At 39.0% G+C, this 22,954-nt stretch overlaps 1 long non-coding RNA gene across 3 annotated transcripts in view; it reads right to left on the bottom strand.

Annotated features, from left to right (window-relative positions):
* Positions 1 to 22,954, bottom strand: part of LOC140617826 (uncharacterized) — a 95,932-nt gene that overhangs the window by 56,489 nt on the left and 16,489 nt on the right. For 2 of the 3 annotated variants that reach the window (XR_012017967.1, XR_012017969.1), the window contains exons 3-6: positions 22,488 to 22,573; positions 20,906 to 21,001; positions 16,181 to 16,274; positions 11,768 to 12,028 (exon numbers count right to left, since the gene is read on the bottom strand). This is a non-coding gene — a long non-coding RNA (uncharacterized lncRNA). Of the gene's footprint in view, positions 1 to 11,767; positions 12,029 to 16,180; positions 16,275 to 20,905; positions 21,002 to 22,487; positions 22,574 to 22,954 lie in introns of those variants that run through there. The other variant, XR_012017968.1, reaches the window with a different exon arrangement.

Genomic DNA, 22,954 nt, shown 5'->3' on the forward strand with positions numbered 1-22,954 from the left:
TCCAGGTTGGATTCATTAATATCTGGAAAGAGTTTATGCCAGAAGATATTATAATGATATATTAAACTTTGAGGAGAAAAAAATCAGCCAAAGAAATCTAGTAAAGATTCCATTATATTTTTAACATATAAAGGCAACAGAAATCCTTCCTCAAATATGTGAAACAGAATCATAATGTCTATCATTGTTCATTTTTCGTGAATTATTTTGTATCTATACTATATAAGAGTTGAAAAAGGAAGCAGAATGATCAAAGAAACAGAAAAATAAAAATATAGCAAAGTAACATAAAACTTAGCATGTGTTTTATGATAGTAAATTTAAAAAATAAATCTACTGAAACAAACAATTATTCTCAAGTTGAATACAGAAACAAATGACATTTTTCAGTGCACAGATCAGTGGTATGAAGTACATGCCCGTAGATGATTAGAAAAAATTGCAAGCAAAAGAATAGAAAAAAGATTGAAGACCCAAATGTGCAAATTAAAGCCAAAAAACTCTTAGGAGAAAACACAGGAGAAAAATTTCATAACATTTGATTTGTCACTGGTTTCTTAGATATGGTACCAAAAGCACAGGAAACAAAAGAAAAAATAAAGAAGTTGGATGAATATCAAAATCAATCTGTGCATCAAAGGACACAAAGAATAGAGTGAAATGGCAACCCATGGAATGGGAAATATATATGTAAATCATATTTATGATAAAGGGTTAATATTCCGAATACATAAAGAACTGCTGTAACTCAACAATGGAAAAGAAATGACCCAGTTAAAAAGTGGGCAAAGGACTTGAATAGACACTTCTCCAAAGAAAATGTACAAATGTCCAATAAAGCACAGAAAAAGATACTTAGTATCACTAATTATTAGGGAAATGCAAAATTTAAAACAATAAGATACCATCTCAAACCTATTATGATGACTATTATCAGATGAACAGAAAAGAACAAGTATTCATGAAAAGATGAAGAAATTGGAATCCTTGTGCATTGTTGGTAGGAATATAAGATGGTAAGACACTATGGAAAATAGTATTGCTGTTCCTCAAAAAATTAAAAATGGAATTACATGTGTTCTAGCACTTCTATTTCTACATATAAACACAAAAAAAATGGAAAGAAGTAAGCCACAGGAGATATTTGTACACATATGCTCATAGCAGCATTATTCAAAATAACTAAAAGGTAGAAGCAACCCAAGTGTCTATCTATGGATGAATGAATAAACAAAATGTGGTATATATGTACAATGGAATATGATTTAGCCTTACAAAGGACGGATATCCTGATGCATGCTACAACAGGGATGAATGTTGAAGACATTATGCTAAGTGAAATAAGACAGTCACAAAAGGAAAAATACTGCATGATTCCACTAACATGAAGTGACTAGGGTAGTCAAATTCATAGAGACAGAAAGTAGCATGATGGTTGCTAAGGAGGAGGGAATGGAGAGTTATCATTTAATCGTTACAGTGTTTTAGTTTTGCAAGATGAAAAAGTTCTAGAGGTGGATGATGCTGATGATTGCATGACAATGTAAATATACTTAATGACACAATTTAAAAAGAAAGAAAGAGAAGATACAACATGTAAATCAGAAGTAAAGAGAATGTAAAAGCCAAGAAATAAATATCAGACAAACCCAGGGAAAAATGATTTCATTTGGAGAGAGAGGCCTTCTTTGTAACCTGACGGTGGCAGTCTTTCACAGTGAAAAGAAAACAGAAATTTCTATGCACCAAATAACCTGACTTCAAAATATATAAGTAAAAGCTGCAGGAATTACAAGGAGAAAGGGAAAGAAACAGAACTTTAAACCAATAATGGGAAGCTTCTCTTAGTTCTTGTCAGATCAGGGAGATAGAATATAGAAAGGACAGAGACCTAGGCTTTGTTAAAAAATTAAATTAAGGTATATTTTACATAAAGTAAGATGTATAATAAGTTTTTATTGATCATATATATTCATGTAACCTCTTTTTTTTTAAAGATTTTATTTATTTATTCATGAGAGACACAGAAAGAGAGGCAGAGACACAGGCAGAGGGAGAAGCAGGCTCCATGCAGGGAGCCTGATGCGGGACTCGATACTGGGACTCTAGGATTACACCCTGGGCCAAAGGCAGGCACTAAACCACTGAGCCACCCAGGGATCCCTATTCATGAACCTCTATCCAGGTTAAGGAACATGGCGACCTCCCATAATGTTTCCTTGTGTCCCTTAGCAATTTCTAAGGTAATTATATTCTGACCTCTATCATAAGAAAATGGTTTTAATTGCTATTCAATTTCATATAAATAGAATTATACAATATGTAGCTGTGTGTATATTGCTTCTTTTACTCAACATATTTTTTAGATCCATCCACTTTGTTATGTATATAAACTGTTCATTTTTATTGTTGTACAGTATCAACTGTATGAATATAAGAGATAGTTTTGTGCAACATTTTTTATGAACGTATTTTTTTTTCATTTCTCTTGGTGTATACCTAAGAGCCAAATAGCTTGGTGTATACCTAATAGCCAAATATTTTCATCTTTTGGATTTAAAATCCTAGTTCACTTACTGTTAATTTTTCTTTCTTTTTCAGGCAAGTATATATTTGTCCTATTAAAAATTGCTAATTAGTTTTTCAAAATGGTTGCTCATTTTAAACTCCCAAACATTGGGTTACCTGAGTGGTTAAGTTGGTTGGGCATCGGCCTTCAGCTCAGAAGGAAGGAGGAAGGAAGGAACAAAGGAAGGAAGGAGAGAAGGGAAGGAGGGAAAGAAAGCAATGAAGAGAAAAGTGAAGGAATTACTAATAGTAACAAAGAAGCATGTTAATTTGAAACTGGAAAAGCCATCCCTAAACCTTTCTCTCATGCTATGAAATGTAGAGAGCTACCATAAATTACAGATAGTTACCTGAGTGTCACTTGAAATTAGAGAGAGTCAGAAGACCCCGTTTTGATTCATATTATGGGTCAGACCCTCCTGATGCTGCCCTTGCCCTCTTTCTTCCCTCTTCTTGATTTGAATGAGGACACAATGGGTATCCTGTCACCATGTTGAAAAGACCAAAAGATTCAAGCCAAAAGAAATAGAAATGAACTAAAGAAAGGGGACCAGCAATCACCTTCCTCTTGCCTCTTAGTGCCTCTGTAGTTGGCTGAAAGCATTCTTAACTGACAAGAGTGAGTTCTGAGATGAGAATGGGATCAGATCCATGGAATGGAATTGGTTAGCAAATAGAGGCAAGTACAAGTAGGAGTTTATTTTATGATAAAGAAGTTGTATCAAATCTGTGGTGGTAAGTTAGGACAACTTCACAGCCAAGGTAGAATGAACCAAATTATAAAGATAGTCTGTCTTATCTTGCTTCTCACCACAAAATATTATCTAAAGGATCAACCCGGAATTTGCCATGCAAGAATTAGTAAATGTTATTTTCCCCTGAAACACATCTCTCTCAACATTTAGAAGGAAATCTCTCCCTAATGACCATTTTTAAAATGGTTTTAACTGCCCACCCTGTATAGAAGAAGTGAATGGGGAGTATTATATTAGCATATTGTGCACTTAAAATCAAAGCCCCCTTAAACCACAAAGATGAATTTGTATGGGTGCCTGGGTGGTTCAATCAGTTGAGCAACCAATTCTTGATTTTGGCTGAGGTCATGATCTTAGGGTCATGAAATCAACACCCATATTGGGCTCTGTGCTGGGCATGGAGTCTGCTTGAGATTCTCTCCTTCTGCCCCTCCCCCTGCTCATGCCCTCACTCTCTCAAATAAATAAATAAATCTTTTTTTTTAAAGATGAATTTGTACTAACCACAAAGATGAGTCAGTATTTCCCTGAAGTGAAACCAGAAAGGAAGTAAGTTTTGTTTTCTTTATGTTTTTAAACAAAGGTGTACATCCTTGTGTGTCTCTTTTCCAATTTTCATAAGACTGTGCTTCAATCCTTATAAAATAATTTGTGCTTTAATATTTTCTTTCACAAACAGTTAAGATATAACATGAAATAAATTTGTCTTGATTTCTGCTAAAAAGTTGCTAGAAAAATCATCATGGCCTAATACTTTTGGGATGAGATAGCATGGGCCACCATTTCAATTATAATTATTATTATTATTATTATTTACTGATCATGAGTCTTTGTTGTCTCCCTCTAAGACCAATCTTGAAATGTATACTTTCTTAGAAAATTGTTCATTTCATGGATTTTTAATTTATTAGTATAAAGTCACCCCTATTGATGCTTATTTTTTTACATATGTTTGTATTCCATTATTCATTACTAATATTATTTATATTAGTATAAATATATACTCTCTTTTCTCTTCCTCCCTCTCTCTGTTGTCTATTTTACTGCTCTTTCAAAATAGTATTTGCTCTTTTTTAATTTACTGTACTTTTTGTTTATTTTCTATTTAATTAATTTCTGCTTTTATGCCCTATTTGATTTAGATTTCTGTGTTGCTTCCTTTTTTTCATCTTTTGGATTTAAAATCCTAGTTCACTTACTGTTAATTTTTCTTTAAGCACAGCTTGGTGGTACATTACCACTTGTTTTTATATAGGGTGCTTTTGTTTCAGATATTTTATAATGTTTCTTTAGATTTACTCTTTAATGAAAGATATTTTTAAGAAATATATCTTATTTATCTAATTTCTCAATGGTGTTTTTGCTATTCTTTGTTATATTCTAATTTTATGTATTTTGTGGTCAATGTTCTCCCTTCAAAACCCCATCTAGCCATGAGAAATGACCCCAGTCTCATCATGAGAAAACACCAGGCAAACCCAAATTGAAGGATATTATACAAAATTCTGACTAGTATGCCTCAGAACTGCCAAGATCATACAAAACAAGAAAAGTCTGAGAAACTGTTGTAGTTCAAAGGAGGTTAAGGACACATGACAGCTAAATGTGATGAGGTCTCTTAAATGGAATACCAGAAAAATGACATTAGTGAAATTCAAATTAAGAGTGGAGTTTAGTTAGCATTAATATGCTAGCATTGGGATCCCTGGGTGGCACAGCGGTTTGGCGCCTGCCTTTGGCCCAGGGGGCGATCCTGGAGACCCGGGATCGAATCCCACATCGGGCTCCCGGTGCATGGAGCCTGCTTCTCCCTCTGCCTGTGTCTCTGCCTCATTCTCTCTCTCTCTCTCTGTGACTATCACAAATAAATAAAAATTAAAAAAAAATCAAAACAATATATTAAAAAAATAATAATATGCTAGCATTAGTTCCTTAGTTGTGACAATTATATCATGGCCAATGTAAGATGTCAACAATAGGGAAAACCAGGTGAATGTTATATGGAGCTTCTGCACTATCTTTACTATACCTGAGTAGATCTAAAACTATTCTAAAATTTAGAAGTCATTTTAATTTTAAGAAAGCTAACCAAAACAAAACAAATCCTCCTGGGGTTTGCCTCTTCATTCATTCTACAATACATCCATGTCTTTATAATGGCTGTTAGGGCCCCATGTCACTGACTGTATTGTCCTTCTTACACACCCACCCCTCTACTCATTTTACTCTACCTCACCCACTTGAACCTTCTGCTTGTTCTTCCAGCATGCCAACCACAATCACTCTGTATGGTGTTCATATATCCTGTATCTGGGTTCCATACATCCCACTCCCTTGTCTACTTTATGTTTTCATAAAAATATCATCCTCAAAATGATGGCTTTCTGACTACTTTATTTAAACTCCCTCAAGCCACCTCCTCCTCACCTCTTTTCCTTTGTTTTCTTCTCCATAATACTTATCACCTCCACCTAACACAAACACACACACACACACACATACACACAAACACACTTTTATTGTCTGTCTCCATTCATTAGAATGTAAGCTTCATTAGGGCAGAGATCTTTATGTGTTTTGTCCACTTATTTATCCCTAATACCTATAAAACATCTGGCACACAGTAAGAACTTAGACAGTATTGACTAAGGACAATTAATTAGGTAGGACTCTTTAGCAGTAGCACAATGAGAAATTATGTTGGACTGAGCTTGGTTTATGGCAGTGGAGATGAAGAGAAGTGGTCAGCTTTATGATGTATCTGGATGTTAAGCAAACAGGATGTATGGATGAGTTAGATATAGGCCTTTTGGAAATGAGAGGAGTGCAGGAAGACTCTTATGTGATGAAGGTGTCACCATTTAATGAGATGGAAAAAAAAATCCAAGAAATATTTGGAAGCACAGAATCCAGAACCAAGTTTGAGACATGTTGGATCTAAGATACATCTTAGACATCCAAATGGGTTTGTTGAAGATGAGTTTGAGGTTTGAGGAGACTGGAGATATAAATATTGCCATGGGAGTCATTAGTGTATAGTTGATGGTTTTTAAAGCCATGGTACCAGGTAATATCACATAGGGATAGAACATAAAAGAGTAGAGAACCAACAGCAACACCCTAAGTATACACCACAAATTTAATGATGTGATCAGAGGAGGAGTTAACTGCAAAAATACTAAGAGGTAAGATAATGAGGGTGTGAATAAAAAACTAGACAGAAGTAGCACCACTGGGACTTTCAGAAGAAGAATTTTGAAGAATACAGCAGTTTCCCGGTCAAAGGCAGTGAATAAGTCACTAAGATGAGGATGGGAACATGTCCCTTGGCTTGGGCAAGATGCAGATCACTGGTGTGCATTGTAAGATTTGTTTCACTGAAGTGTTAGAGAAGAAACCCCAACTGGCACAGGTCAGGAAGAAAGAGAGGAAGGTGCAGAAGTGCAGACAGTGACTATATCCAGGGAGGACAGAGAAATGCAGTACATCTAGGGCCTCCATGTTCTCATACTGAAGATACTAGCAGAAGGTACATTTCCTTATAATGCAGTGATCAAGCAGAGGGTAGAGTTCATGAGCACACATGCATAAAACTTGGGAGATTTGATGGTGGAAAGATGAGGCTGTATTCTCTGTACCAAGAGAAAAAAAAAAACAGAGAGAAAGAAAACAAAGGATTCATCAAAGAACGTTACAAAGAGATTGAAAACTAAGTGATAGAGGACAAATTATTAATTTAGATAACAGACCAAAATGATGTAAATACTTCTACTAATACAAAAGTTTTTTGGTTTGATTTAAACTGCTCTACGTGACTTCTCTGTCTATAAAGGCAATGCTTTACACAAAACAGCATGGAACTGTAAAAAACAAAATGTGGATAGCAGATAATCATACAAATGCAAACTGAGAGGAAGCTGGAATGTCAAAAATGTTCTCCTAATACTTTTACTTTTTGGTTGGAGTTTGAGACAAAGGATAAGTGAAAAGAAAATATTAACCTTGTTGGACCTATACCTTCCATGATACAGTGGACCCCACATGGGCTGGGCTCGCTTAGACAGTGGGGGGTGGAAGGACATACTCAACTTAGCTCTTGCCAATGGCAGCCACTGACCTACTTGATTTGGGAGTATAGAGAAGCTGATAAATGGGGCACAAAGGACACTCCCTGCTCTGACACTGGAGCCCTGGAGTTGTAAAATGTATATAGTATAAGGTTGTCAGAGTTGGGATGTGCTTGGGAGGAAACATTTACAAAATATATCAATATATTAGATATATATTTGTAATATCAAACCTAGGACAAACTTTTTTCATGTACAAGAAACATTAATGAAAATTTAAAATTATGAAATTCCTAGGTAGCATCCTTATAGATTCCTGAAAGTAGCAATTTATAAGCACTTGTTTATAAATACAATTAACACAGACATTGATGCAATCATTAATGACAACAAAATCTAACCCTTTGGATATTGGAAAATTAAAAATCCAAATTAAAGCAAATGTTAAAAGAGAAATAAAAAATTCAATTATAATCCCCTTCCCTTAGGATAATACTCAGAAAACAATAAATCTCAATCCATGCCACCTGGTAAATATTGTACCCAGAATAAAATGTATAACCTTAAATGTTTTTTATTAGTGAAAAATAGAGAAGAAAGGTAAATGACATCAAAATGTACTTTAAGAAGCTAGAAGAGATAAATAGCCAAATGGAAAGAAAAGGAATTAATGAAGATAGATGCTAAAATTAGTGAACCAAAGGATAATAAAGTTTATAAATGAGTTCTAGTGTTTCAGGGGATTAGAAGAATCACTAACACTGATCTAAAGTACATGAAGATGTACATGGCTGTGGGAATCAGAGCACCCCAATGAGGAAGCTGATGAGGTGAGTTGTATCCTGTCATAGCCCCAGGACAGTGCCAGACCCCATGTGCCTTCCTACACCAGCCATGGTCCTGAGGCTATAATACATCTAGCCTCCCAGAATCTTAGGTACCAATATCAAGAAGGGAGAGAAAGGGGTTGAACCTTGAGTAGAGAGAATTTTGAACAAGAATGGATCATGTTTACTGTACATAGAAAACCCAAAAGACTTCACCCCAAGATTGCTAGAACTCATACAGCAATCTGGCAGCGTGGCAGGATACAAAATCAGTGCCCATAAATCAGTGGCATTTCTATACACTAACAATGAGACTGAAGAAAGAGAATTTAAAGAGTCAATCCCATTAACAATTGCACCCAAAAGCGTAAGATACCTAGGAATAAACCTAACCAAAGAGGTAAAGGATCTATACCCTAAAAACTACAGAACACTTCTGAAAGAAATTGAGGAAGACAGAAAGATATGGAAAAATAGCCCATGCTCATGGATTGGAAGACTTAATATTGTGAAAATGTCCATGCTACCCAGGGCAATTTACACATTCAATGCAATCCTTATCAAAATACCAAGGATTTTGTTCAGAGAGTTGGAACAAATCATCTTAAGATTTGTGTGGAATCAGAAAAGACCCCGAATAGCCAGGGGAATATTAAAAAAGAAAACCATAGCTGGGGGCATCACAATGTCAGATTTCAGGTTGTACTACAAAGCTGTGGTCATCAAGACAGTGTGGTACTGGCACAAAAACAGACACATAGATCAATGGAACAGAATCGAGAATCCAGAAATGGACCCTCAACTCTATGGTCAACTCATCTTCGACAAAGCAGGAAAGACTATCCACTGGAAAAAAGACACTCTCTTCAATAAATGGTGCTGGGAAAATTGGACATCCACATGCAGAAGAATGAAACTAGACCACTCTCTTTCACCATACACAAAGATAAACTCAAAATGGATGAAAGATCTAAATGTGAGACAAGATTCCATCAAAATCCTAGAGGAGAACACAGGCAAGACTGTTTTTGAACTTGGCCACAGCAACTTCTTGCAAGATACATCCATGAAGGCAAGAGAAACAAAAGCAAAAATGAACTATTGGGACTTCATCAAGATAAAAAGTTTCTGCACAGCAAAAGAAACAGTCAACAAAACTAAAAGACAACCTACAGAATGGGAGAAGACATTTGCAAATGACCTATCAGATAAAGAGCTAGTATCCAAGATCTATAAAGAACTTATTAAACTCAACAGCCAAGAAACAAACAATCCAATCATGAAATGGGCAAAAGACATGAACAGAAATCTCACAGAGGAAGACATAGACATGGCCAACACGCACATGAGACAATGCTCTGCATCACTGGCCATCAGGGAAATATACATCAAAACCACAATGAGATACCACCTCACACCAGTGAGAATGGTGAACATTAACAAGGCAGGAAACAACAAATGTTGGAGAGGATGTGGAGAAAGGGGAACCTCTTGCACTGTTGGTGGGAATGTGAACTGGTGCAGCCACTCTGGAAAACTGTGTGGAGGTTCCTCAAAGACTTAAAAAAGAGCTACCCTATGACCCAGCAATTGCACTGCTGGGGACTTACCCCAAAGATACAGATGTAGTGAAACAGCAGGACACCTGCACCCCAATGTTTATAGCAGCAACGTCCACAATAGACAAACTGTGGAAGGAGCCTCAGCGTCCATCAAAAGAGGAATGGATAAAGAAGATGTGGTCTATGTATACAATGGAATATGACTCAGCCATCAGAGAGGACGAATACCCATCATTTGCTTCAACGTGGATGGAATTGGAGGGTATTATGCTGAGTGAAGTAAGTCAATCGGAGAAGGACAAATATTATATGGTCTCATTCATTTGGGGAATATAAAAAATAGTGAAAGAGGATAAAGGGGAAAGGAGAGAAAATGAGTGGGAAATATCAGAGAGGGTGACAGACCATGAGAGACTCCTAACTCTGGGAAACGAACAAGGGGTAGCGGAAAGGGAGGTGGGGGGGTTGGGGTGACTGAGTGATGGGCAGTGAGGGGGGCACTTGATGGGATGAGCACTGGGTGTTATGCTATATGTTGGCAAATTGAACTCCAATAAAAAAAAAAAAAAGAATGGATCATGTTTCCATCACTGAATTGGAAGGAGAAATTCCTGGATTGGGCTTATTTTTAAAACTGAAAATAAACAGTCAGAATAAAACTTGAAAGATCAAATTCTTCATTGAGCAACAGGAAGTAAGGAATTAAAGTATATATATATATATATATATATATATATATATATACATACACACACACACACACACACACACACACACACACACATGGTTTTCATACCTGGGTTAAAATGTCCATGAGCATCATACCCACCACAGATATGAAACTAAAAGTTCAACTTCTACAGTAATGAAGGAAGTCAAATTTACCATTTATGAAAGTCACAGTTGCCTTTCCCACTTGCTCATGTGCTCCATCAAGGCAGGGGCCATATATCTGTTTTTGTTCAGCATTGTAGGTGAGGTGTATGGAAGATAGTGGTAGTCAGTAAGCTTATGTTGAAAGAAGGAAAGAAATAAGGTGAGGAAAAGGGAGAGACACAGAGGAGGAGACAGGGAAGGGCAGGAGACAAGAGGGAGAAGTGGGGGGAATGGGGAGGCAAGTGGGTTTGTTGGTTTTCTGGAATACCATTTGGAAAACATGGATTGCATTTTCTGAGGTCCTTTGCCCTATAAATATTTATGTTGGAACTCTCACATGTGTGTTACACCCAAGGGAATTTGGGGTGGGGATACAGAACTGGAGTTCAGAGTACTGGAATTCCTACTTAAGCATCTGGGGTAATGGCAGGAGTTAAAGCTTTAAACCTTGACAACCACAAATTATGGGTTGCACCCCAATGACATTTACAGTGGTGGTGCCATCACAAGCTGTATCTGCTTCTCTTAACTTCCAGATTCTCATCCCCTTTCACAAATTTTCTTGTCTCCCTTTAAACTTATTCATTTCCATTTCTGAAAAAAAATTCTCTAAATCATAACCACATGTCATCACTTTACACGCTTTCCTCATTCCTTCCCTCTCTCTCGACCTTTTTCCTCTTGTCATTCAGCTTCTCCCCATTCTTTTCTTGAACAAATATTTATAGCAAATCAATTCTGTGGCCATTTCTGTTCTGTTCCCCCTCATCCACACATTCTTTTACTTGGTCTTCATTCCCCTCAAATATGGGGTTCACAGCAGAAATACCACTCCAGACATGGTAGCCAGCTGATACAGTGGGGCAGTTATGTTTACTTGACTATGAGGTCTTTATTAATCCAGGCAAAAGTAACTTGCACTGGGGAAGACCCTCCCATTTTCAGCTCAAGATGTGCTCCCAACCAATGGAACCCTCTTAGATATATACCAGGGTCCAGATTGTTCCCATTCTGGACTCACAGGACCAATCACTATTGCCATTATGTTCAAATGACCTGTTTATCCTTGTTACAGTTCACCCTGTAGCTTTCAGTCTCTGAAATCAATGAAACCCTTTGCAAAATTGCAGTTTATTTGCCAAATGACAGAATGATGTGAGGATTGAGTTTTGTAGCCTGATAAAATAAGGATGATGAGGGTTTGAATATTTTACCCATTTCATTCCATCAGGGATGCCATTAGTTTTCTAATGCATTCTCCAGGCTTTTGAAGGGGAAGCTTGGGTCACTTTGAGGCAGGAGAGGCTAAAGATGGGTCTTCCGCTCATCCCCACAGGACGATCCCTGTTCCTAGTTTTGTGTACTTCAGCATTCTGCATGAGATATAATGTAAGAAAAGACAAGGGACCAAATGAATTTCACAACAATTTCCACTTAGTTACATTTAAATATCCAAGTACCCTCTCTCTTTTTTTTGCAAGACTTGGAGGAGGGGGTGTCTTCTCCTTTCTGACATGAATCTTCTATTGACCGTCCCCTGTTCCATACCCTCTAGCCTCTCTTGCATCTATGATTTCCTTCTCTGAGCATCTTTCTCTCAACCTAAAAACTATACAGTCCACTCTAATCTGGCACTTCCCCAAGTTGCTTCTCTTTCCCCTTGCTCTTTCTGGCCTCTGTGCCCACCACTCTGTGTCTTCTCATCACCCAAAAGCATCACATCTATTCCTTTTTTTTTTTTTTTTTGCATCACACCTATTCCTAATGTGCATTGTCCTGATCTCTCTACAGCATATCTTCAAGTATGTAAGTGATGAATCACTAGATTCTACTTCTGAAACCAATACTATGCTATATGTTAACAAACTGGAATTTAAATAAAAACTTGAAAAAAAATCTAGTCACCAGCCCTGTTGTCCTACTGCTAGATCTTTCACAACCTACATGCACATGGATTACTACTAATGGTCCATGTTTCAATGTCATCAAAGTTACTTGAATGCTTTATGAATTTAGGATATAGCCACATAACCTAATCCACTCAAATTTGTGATTTTGGGCATCCATTTATAACGTATTAAATTAACTGTATAAAAATTATAATTTGGACACCAAAAATGTATTATAGTTTTGTAAGATATTACCATTGATACCACTAAAGGGTAAAGATGTGGTTAAAGGATACATAAAATCTTTCTGTATTATTTCTCAAAGTAGCAGATTGTGAGAAATGTATGTTTTTACAATAAAATTTTTAATTAAAAATGATCAAATAAAAAAATAAAATAAAAATGATCAAATAATTTCACATTATACAACCTAATAGCACCCAAAAATGTTCAAGAAACAAATAATTTTTTTTTCTCCTTGTGGATTTTTCCATGTGCTATACAGTGCTAATTCAGAAAGCCTGACTTTATGAACTCTAAATAATTTATAAGGGTAGAGAATTTTTCTAGGAATAATTAAACCCAATTGTACAATAATTAAGTTTAAGCATTTAGCAAAAGTATTGCATTTACTCAGTGCATAATAATCAAATCTAAGCATATAGCAGAGATATTGCATTTATTCAGTGCTTCCCTTAAAGGATTTTCATTTTGTTTACAGATATGTTTTCCCCATGTGCTACATAATTTGTAGGACACATGAATTAAATGTCAATTGCATGGCTCTAGGCTTGGTTTGGATGAAAGAATCTAATCAATATGTTTTTTTACTCATTGTTTTTAAATGTAAAGATTAGGAAGTTGACTGTGGATTAGGCCAAGCCATGGATCATATGCTAAATGCATCTTTAGATTGCAAGTTCTCCTCAAGGTCATTAAGGTCACATAATCTGGCCACACATACCTTTCCTGCAACTCCACTCTCCAGAGCATCCCAAACCATACTGGGACACTTTGAACTGCTAGAAATTTGTTTTATTCCTCATAATAAGGTAGAATCTATCTTTATGAAACTTTAATTTGCTAGTATTAATTCTACTGCTTGAGACAAAGAAAGTTAAGTTCAGAACTTTCTCCATATCAGACATAATCACATGCAGCTGTCTGTCCCCTTTATTTTAACTCTTTCCCAAGTCCAAGGCTTCCTAAGTTCCCAATCCTATCCTGTGTGGCATGGCATTCAGTTTCTTTTCATTTTGTTCATTCTCCTGTGATGAGTTCCCGTCTGTGTTTGTTCAGTTAAATACAGAGTCCCAGAGTCCCAGTTGCAATTTAAGCAGTCCATTGGCCCCTCCAATTGCCTAGACACTAGATATAATCAATAAAGACTAAGATGATCACACTTGATATTCTTAGCTTTAGCACTCAAATTGCACTGTTCACTCTTCCAAATCTAACTATAAAACCAAAATCACCTCTCCTTTTCCCCCTTCTTCTCCACTTTTAGACCAGTTGTGAGCTTTTGATAGTCAAAAAATATCAATAATAAGAAAAAACTTGGACCAAATTTGAATGTCAGCCATAGATCTCATGTCCTTCAATACTTCAAGAAATAATGCAGACACAGGCAATTAAACAGAACACATTTGACTTGGACTACTCCATTTATCTTCTATGATTTTCAGGTCCAGCTTTCTGACTAGTAGAGAGGAGATAAAAAAAAAAAAACAAAAACTCTTTGAACAAAACAGTTTAGTCAGTGAGCAGCATGATTGGAAGATGATAGAGATCATTCCTGAACCTTTTTCATGGTGGGAGGGGAATGCCAGGCTTTCTATAGAATTATAGAGCGAGACAAAAGTTGTTATTATTTCCAGACAAACAATGAGGCAAATATTGGAACAAGTTAAGGTTCTTAAGTAACTGTGCTATAGAGATGAAAGGATGCTAAGCGTGACATGATGGGCCAGGGGGTTCTGGCAGGGCCAGTGGGTGCTGGGTGCCCAGGGGCACTGCCCATCCCCACCTGCTCAGTGGGCTTCCAGGTGTTACCTGGTAAGGTGGAACCTGACCACAGCTTGGGGGCTTTCCGTTTCTGAACTAGGAGTTCCAGCCTCAGGTGTTCTCAGCACTGAAACCTGTGCAGCCCTGCTCTTCTGCAGCTTTACTTTCCACTTTATGTGCTCCCTAAAGTCCTTACCCCAAGCTTCACTATCTAACCAACTCCATCTCTGGAAAGTTTAGATTTAACTTTCAGTTAAGTAACATTTGGAAGGCATCAAAATACAAGCCATGGGGACTCGAATTCTAAGAAAAGCATTCTTTTTTCAGCAGGTGGCACTGTTGCAGTAAAGCTGTGTTTCTTCTGGTGACGTCAGAGACAAGAGGAAGCAACAAGTCTTAACCATATAGCATATTTAATGCAAGGATCAGATTTTAAAAATTCTAATTATTTTAACCAAATGATAGAGTAATTGTCACCCTAAATGGAACAAACCAGTTTCATGTGTCTCCTGGTAGGATGCAACTGGGGTATGTTACCTCGTGTGGTATTTTTGTCAAAAATTCATACCTGAATCTAGTCCTGAGGAAACATCAGACAAACCTAAAATAAGGAACATTCTGCTCAGTAACTGGCTAGTACTCTTCATATATATCCAAATCAGGAGTATAGAAAATGGTTAGGGTTTTGTTCCAGATTAAATGGAACTAAAAGACATAATAACCAGACGTCATGAATGATCCATGATTGGATCCTGGACCAAGAAAATAATTATTGGAATAACTAGAAAAATCTGAATGTGAATTATTCCAATAGTAGCACTATGGATAGTAAAAGAAAATTCCTGGTTTTTAAGAAATGACCCTGAAGTAACTGGAAGAACAGGTGTCACAAAATCATGTCTCAACTTATTGTCAAATATTTGGAAATACATATTATAGTTTTGTAAATTTTGTATATATTGAAATTACATCAAAATTTAAATTACAAAAAAAGTTACATTTACCCACTTTTTTTTTCCTCTCTTAAAGATTTTATTCATTTATTCATGAGAGACACAGAGAGAGAAAGAGAGGCAGAGACACAGGCAGAGGAAGAAGCAGGCTCCATGCAGGGAGCCTGATGCAGGACTCGATCCCAGGACTCCAGGATCATGCCCTGGGCCAAAGGCAGGCGCTAAACTGCTGAGCCACCCAGGGATCCCCACATTTACCCACCTTCTTACTCAACTTCTCCAAACTACTAAAACATCCATACCTAAGCCAGACCCACCGAGAATAACCCACACATCAGTCTTTCAGCAAATATGTGAATTGTTTTCCTTACTTACTGTTCCCCCTCAGGGTTCTCCTGATGGTCAATATCTTTAGGGCCAGGCCCTGGGGTGCGGTTTGTTTAATGATGTCATCCACTTCGAAATCTCTTACTCTTTAAATAGTTTTTTCAGTTCATCTCCTCTAGTAGGTATATGTTCAGTTTACTTAAACATGAGAATATGTTTGTAAAATATAAGTAGAATATATAAAATCATAGAGTCTTAGAATGTAAGCACCAAAGAAAAACTGTCCCATCCAACCCCACCCTACCTCTTAGTTGATGAAGAAAAGGAAGACAATAGAGCCACAATGACTTACTCAAATTTACAAGGTCACTCAGGTGCAGATCCAGGCAAAATGTCCCAGTTCCTGTCCTGGGTCCTCTGTGTTGTCCCTTACTTTGTTTCTCACACTGTGGGAATAAAAGAGATACAAGGTCAGGTGCCAAGGACATGAAGACACAGAACAACACAATGGAACTATTTCATGACAAAAAATTTGAATATCTTATTATACTAAAATAAACATACGTGGGACACCTGGGTGGCTCAGTCAGTTAAGCATCTATTGATCTCAACTCAGGCCTTGATTTCAGGGTCTAGAATTCAAGCAATGCATTGGGCGAAAAATTAAAATAAAAAAATAAAATAAAATAAAATAAAATAAAATAAAATAAAATAATAAACATAGGCAAAAATTTACCTGAATTTGCAATCTCAAAAATAGCACTCTTAAAAGACAATTCGTACTTTTCAGGGTAACTTGGAACTATATCTTCAGGTGCCCCAGGAGTGAAAGATCATTGTTCCCTTCTGCAAGTTCTCAATTAGAAATGTTGCAAGGCCCTGGGACCATATAGCCAACATAATGGGAGTTCAACCAATGGCTCAATCTGCAGAGCTCCTCTTTGTGGGGCATCATGCTAAACACCCCTGATTTTCCATTGCACCAGCAAGAGTCCTCCATGCTAATAAAACCAAGATTTTCAGTGCCTAGTGGCACAGCTTGTGTGGCACTTTCAGGTACTTATGTGAGAATTGAAGAAGGGCCTCTTCTGGGACAGCTGGCTTTGTGTGTAGAATGTGTGCCATCACCACACACACACACACACACACACACACACACACCCCTGAGCTGTGTTTCCCCCTCTCTGGTTGGTATTTGAAAGCCTGGAGTTTGTCAGGCCCAGCATGTTGGAAATTCAGAGGGGCTTCCCCTACTAATCTTTAGGCAAATATTTTCTCTGCTCTGCTGACTTCATGGTGAGTTACTGGCCTTGCACCTCCTGTGACGAATTGAAGTAAGCCCACTTGGGTGGCAAGGGCATCAGTGCTTTCCATCAGCAGGGAGCCTTTCTATTGACTGTGGTGGGGTCTGCCCTGGGCTCCTCTCCCTGCACCAACCTCCCAGATGAAAAAGGACAAAGTGTTCTTGTTACCTTCAAGGTAAACTAGGCAAGAACCATGGAAGGAGGGTAGCCTATAGAATGGATGATTTCCATTCATGGATCAGAGGAGACTGATGCTCTAGACTGGCACTCCAAGCGTGCTCTTCTGACCAGCTCCCTGCCTGCCTTTTAAACTTTGATTGTAAGAGACAGGAAGATGATGGCCCTTCACTGTTTCTGTAATTACTCTTGGTCTTTGTGGCTGGCTCACTCACTGAATTAGACCAACCAGTGGAGCACCTCACACTTTGGCTTTTTGTGTGTTTTGACTTAGCTTTATGTCTGAAATGGTCATGTATTTTCACTATGAAATGCCTCTAACACACACACACACACACACACACACACCTACCTGTTCTTCCTCTGCTTTCCCACCCCCCCCCCCCCGGGTTACTAACTGACTGAGACTCTTACTGCATCCTCCCCCTTCAAAGCCATTTTACCTTGCAGCCATTAGGGAGCATATCTCACAATGCCAATCAAATTCTTTCAAGTGGGGCAGCCCGGGTGGCTCAGTGGTTTAGCGTCACCTTTGGCCCAGGGTGTGATCCTGGGGACCCTGAATTCACATTGTAAACAGCAAATGGAGGAGAATGCATGGGGAGCTGGTGGCATGTGTTTGCAAGGACCAAAAGTGGGAGAAACTATGTCTCAAATTGGGCAATCTTCAAAACAACCCTGAAACAAGGACTTGGGGCCAGATAGTTGATTTTAGAAATGATCCCAGTTATCTGAAGTTGGGGAATTAGGAAGGATGATGGAACATGCCAATAAGGAGGGTGTTAATCTTGGGGTACCTGGGAGGTTCAGTCAGTTAAGCATCCAACTCTTGGTTTTGGCTTAGGTCATGATCTCATGGATCATGAGATTGAGTCCTGTGTCTGGCTCTGTACTCAGGGGGGAGTCTGCTTGAAGACTCTCTTTCTCTGCCCTTCCCCCCACCTTAAGCATGTGTGCACTGTCTCTCTCTTTCTCTCTCTCTCAAATAAATAAATCTTAAAAAGAAAAAGAGGATGTTAGAGTGCTGCTGCCATAAGCAGCTGGACTTCAGTCTCCCCAGGACAGGACATACCTCAGAAGCAGTAGAACACAATTCTATTGTCCCACCAGGAGGCTTCAAGGAAACTGGGGAGTTTATCCCAAACTCCCATCTCTTAGTGGTTTAAGGATGCTCCAGGGCTGAACAGGACATTCACTTTTCCTGTCCACAAACCAGTGGAGAACTTGCTGGTGGCAGGGAAAAGAAGTCAAGAAAGAAGAACAGAGAGTTGCCTTGCCTGGACTTTGCTTCCCAAGTGGAGGCCTGAGTAGGTGGCAAGATCCAGAGTTCTTCTGACTCCTTTGGCAAGATATGAAATTAGCAGAATTTTCAAAAGGCTTCCAATGGTATTTAGATAGATGAGCTAGTGAGAACCCTCAGAGAGCCTCCAAGTACCCCAGTGGTCCTAGTAAAGGCCAGTCACATCTCCATATGGCTGATGACATGTGGAAGCAACTGATAGAAATGAACTGCAAGAAGCCTTAAAGGCAGGAAGATAGAGCAGAGTGAAAACCCACATGGCAGGCAGATTGAAGTCGCTGTGGGGCCATAAGCATACTACTGGATGATGCTGGAAGGGATGCTGATGAGTGAAGACACAAACAGGCGCTGTTGCTCAGCAACTGCAGGGGACAGGTACTAGCCATTGGCCTCACCTCCCACTCCTGGAAGTCAATACTATATAAGCTTCCTTGAATTTAAACATAACCTCAGAGAGAGAAGCAGAGATGGGAGAGGAGATGACTCAATCAATGGAGATTACCCACAATTGGTTGAGATTAAGTCCTTGCTACTTGATGAAATGAGGCCCTAGACAATAGTTAAACCTAGAAAAATAAAGTTTCTTTTTTTTTTCATACCTGGATTTGCGGCCTGAAAATTTCATTCCTACCATATCTGGAATGGTCCTAGTTCCTCTCTCAGGTCCTGAATTTTAACAGCTCAAATACATTTGGGTTTTTTGAGTTTGAATTTGGTTTGCAATTAGGTTGGATTCTCCCACTAGTAGACCCTGGGACAAGGATTTGAATGCCAGTACTTAATTGGGAGTGGTTTCTGAAATCACTCATAAGGGAGAATAGAAGTGAAATAGGGAAGGGAAGGTAGCAAATAAAGGGTGTAGATCAAACCTGTTTCTACATTAATCCTGCTGAAGACCTCGGGAAGATTGTGTCAAATGTGCCTCAGTATTGGCAAATCCATCAATCACATTGGCAAATCCATCAATTCCCATGAGTTACTGTTGAGATCTGCTCCTGGCAGATAGATTGAACTTTCCAGCCTTTCTGGCCTGCCCCAAGCATGGACTAAGAGGCTCTGGGGCAGAAAAACCTCTCAGGCAGGGTTCCAGTGTTTGAGGTAAGAAGCCACCAATGGTACAGAAGGAGTGTGTGTCAAAGGGGTGTGGACAAAGCACTGGCAGCATCAACACTAGTAGGGCTAAATCACATCCCATTAAAATCCCAGAGCACGTATAGATCATGTCATCAGTTTACTCTAGGTGTGTTTTCCCCCACTTTCAGATCCAATGTAGCAAAATGACAAGGGAAAAAAAGGAAAGAGATCTCCAAGAGGATAACGAATCTCAATCATCTTTGCATGGTCTTACGTGACATTTTATTCCACCAATGGACCATGTAGCCAGGTGGCAGATGGCACAGTGAGAAATGATACCTGGAGCCTTACTCAGGGAACATGAAGAGGCAATTTTTGCATTCCAAGAGGTAATTATGCTAGAGTTACATAGCAATAAATTTGGAGATATACAAGGTTAATAATCCCTCACTTAAGACTTTCCTTGACTAGTAGGACACAACCCACTAGAGGTTATTCCCCTTGAGTAACTGGAAGATTCAAGAAGCCACACTCACTGAGCTTGTCCAGCTTGATATCTCCTGGCACCTTTTTCAGATAATCTCTCTTTTATGCTTATCACACTAAACATAAGCTCCATAAGATCTATGTGTCGCAGGGCTGTTTATTACTGAGCCTCAAACTCATACCCTTGGAGGACTCTTTGTCTTGCTTGACAAATCTGCAGTCTATAAAACTGGCTCCATGTGCCTTAGAAATTTCTCTTCCCTTGCATTTGGGACTTTGTCCTCTGTTGGCTTTCCTCTCTCTGTGCCACCATCTAATGGTTTTCTGAGTTTCTCCCACCTTTTTCACCTTACCTTGATCCCAGTACTATCCAAGGCTTTGTCCCCAAGCCTCGTTTGTTTTCACTCAACTTTTTCTCTCTGGTATGTTTGCCTCATTTACACTCCAGATTACAACCGTCACCCACAGATTAATGACCCACTCCACACTTCAGCCCAGAATTATGTTCCAAGATGCCCGCCAACCCTCCAAACCCAAACACACATCCCACTTTATTCGCTTGCCCTCCACAGTTGCTCTTCCCTCCATATTCCCAGCCAGATGCCTGGTCCTGTCCTTTGATCAGCCAGAGTGGGATTTTGTCCTATATGCCTCCATCACTCCACCCTACCACTCAGGCCCTGAGCCCCATGGGTCTATAGCCATAAGAGTTTTCAGTTCATCTACCCCAACTCACTTCTCAATGTGATCACTTCGGTGGCACCCTAAGCCAGCTGCTGCATCTGGCTTCATCTTTGTTCCAGTCCATTTTCTACACACTTCCAGGTTCTTTCTGAAATTAAGGATAGCATGCATCTCTCCTGCTTAAAACTGTTGGTGGCTTTGGCTTTTCAGTCCCAGTCCATCTGTCTCATCTCTATTTACTACACAGGATTGAGAACTCCCCCTCACCATCTCTCTGCCCGTCTCTCTCATCTCTCTCTTTCTCTGTGTCTATCTCCTTTTCTCTCTCACACATATGCATGTGTACATGCGCACCCACACACATCTCCACCCTAATGCCCCTGATGCTTTCAGTCAAATGTACTGGTCCTTCCCGTTGTCATTGTTCTATATCCAAACCTCAAGGTTGATCTCACTTGTTGCCTCCTGGGAAGAACATTCCTAGACAGACCCTCTAACTTTTCCAGACTTAATTAGATGCCCCTTTGCCCCTTTCCTTGCTTCTGTGAGATACTATACATCCTTTATGGAATCTCTTTGTACTGTAATTGTTTAATTGCGGTCTTATTCAGACGAGGCACCATGTGTTTCCATCTCGATTTTCCCAACCTGTAGCACAGCACTGGGCACAGGGTTGGAGCTTCCAAAATGATGAATAAATGAAAAAAAATGAATGAATGAGTGATACCTGACAATATTGGGCATGGAAATGGAGAGTCTGCCAATGGGCCACATGCTCATGCTTCACTCTTTTTCTTTCCTGCATGTTTCTGCTAGAACCTGCTCAAAAGCAGCCAAGACCCAGGCCTCCAGAGTGCCTCCCAACCCTGCTCTGAATAAGAATGGGGAGGAATGCTGACTTTGCCTTGACTATGGAAGACTTTACGAGTTCCAGAAAATTGATTTTTCCAGGCTTGCATGGCTTGGCATAAAAGCCAGACAGACTTTTATTGAATCTGGCCCTACATGGTTAGATTTTTGACCTTAGCAATGTGGCCAATAGATTCAACCATGAATACGTTTTGTTTTCTCGTTTTTGCCACATGGACTGGCTTTCACAGATTGGCCAGTAGGTCCAGCCACCACTGTTTCTTCCCCCAGCATCTGTTTCCCTGTTCCTGCGGCATCTATAATTGTGAATAAGTTGTGGGTGCATTTTTGAGGAATGGTGCAGTGGCATGCACTGCAGGAAATGTGTGCCCGCTGGTGCTGGGTTGCTGTTTATGTTTGCCAGTGGTCCCTGTAATTGGAAGGCTGTATTGCCTTGCAATTATGCAAAGGGTAATAAAAAGAAAATTAGGGAAAACATATGAGTATAACATCAGATCTAGACCACTGATATTTTGTAATTTTACACAAATATAATACAGATTTTCCCCCCAAAATCCACTCAACTGTAGTGAATACTGAACAAAAAAAGCTCCACTTTAAAACCAGGCACAAATAAATATCTAATCTTTCAGTCTTTGAACATGATACAGTCCACTATGAGCACCAATTCAATTAAGGCAGAAATCCTAGGTCGTCATCTCTTCTGATGAAAAGCATTAATTAAGAGGAATCAGAAGGCAGCATGCTAGAAGGAAAGCAGATACCTTTTATGGCCATAGGGATTCCAGCACATCTTCTTGTGATTGTCCCTGTGGTACACTTCATGCCTCTACTGCTCAGACACTATCTACTGTAGAAAGAAAAGGAAAGAAACTTTCTCCTTCCGAGAAGTTGCAAGATTTGACTTTTTAGAAAGGAGAAAACAATCTGAACATTCATCTTATCAAAATAAAAACTGAGGCAGCTCCGGTGAGTCAGCGGTTTAGCGCCGCCTTCCCCTCGGGGTGTGATCCTGGAGTCCCCCGGATCGAGTCCCACGTCGGGCTCCCTGCATGGAGCCTGCGTCTCCCTATGTCTGTGTTTCTGCCTCTCTCTCGGTCTCTCATGAATGAATGAATGAATGAATGAATAAAATTAAAAAAATAAAAACCGAAAATTAAGGTTTTAACTGACAGTCCCCTATAGATGCAGCAAAATAACATCATTGAAAAAAAGCTATTCCTTGGTAAGG

This window comes from Canis lupus, chromosome 26 (assembly GCF_048164855.1).
Source record: "Canis lupus baileyi chromosome 26, mCanLup2.hap1, whole genome shotgun sequence".
NCBI classification, from domain to species: Eukaryota; Metazoa; Chordata; class Mammalia; order Carnivora; family Canidae; genus Canis; species Canis lupus.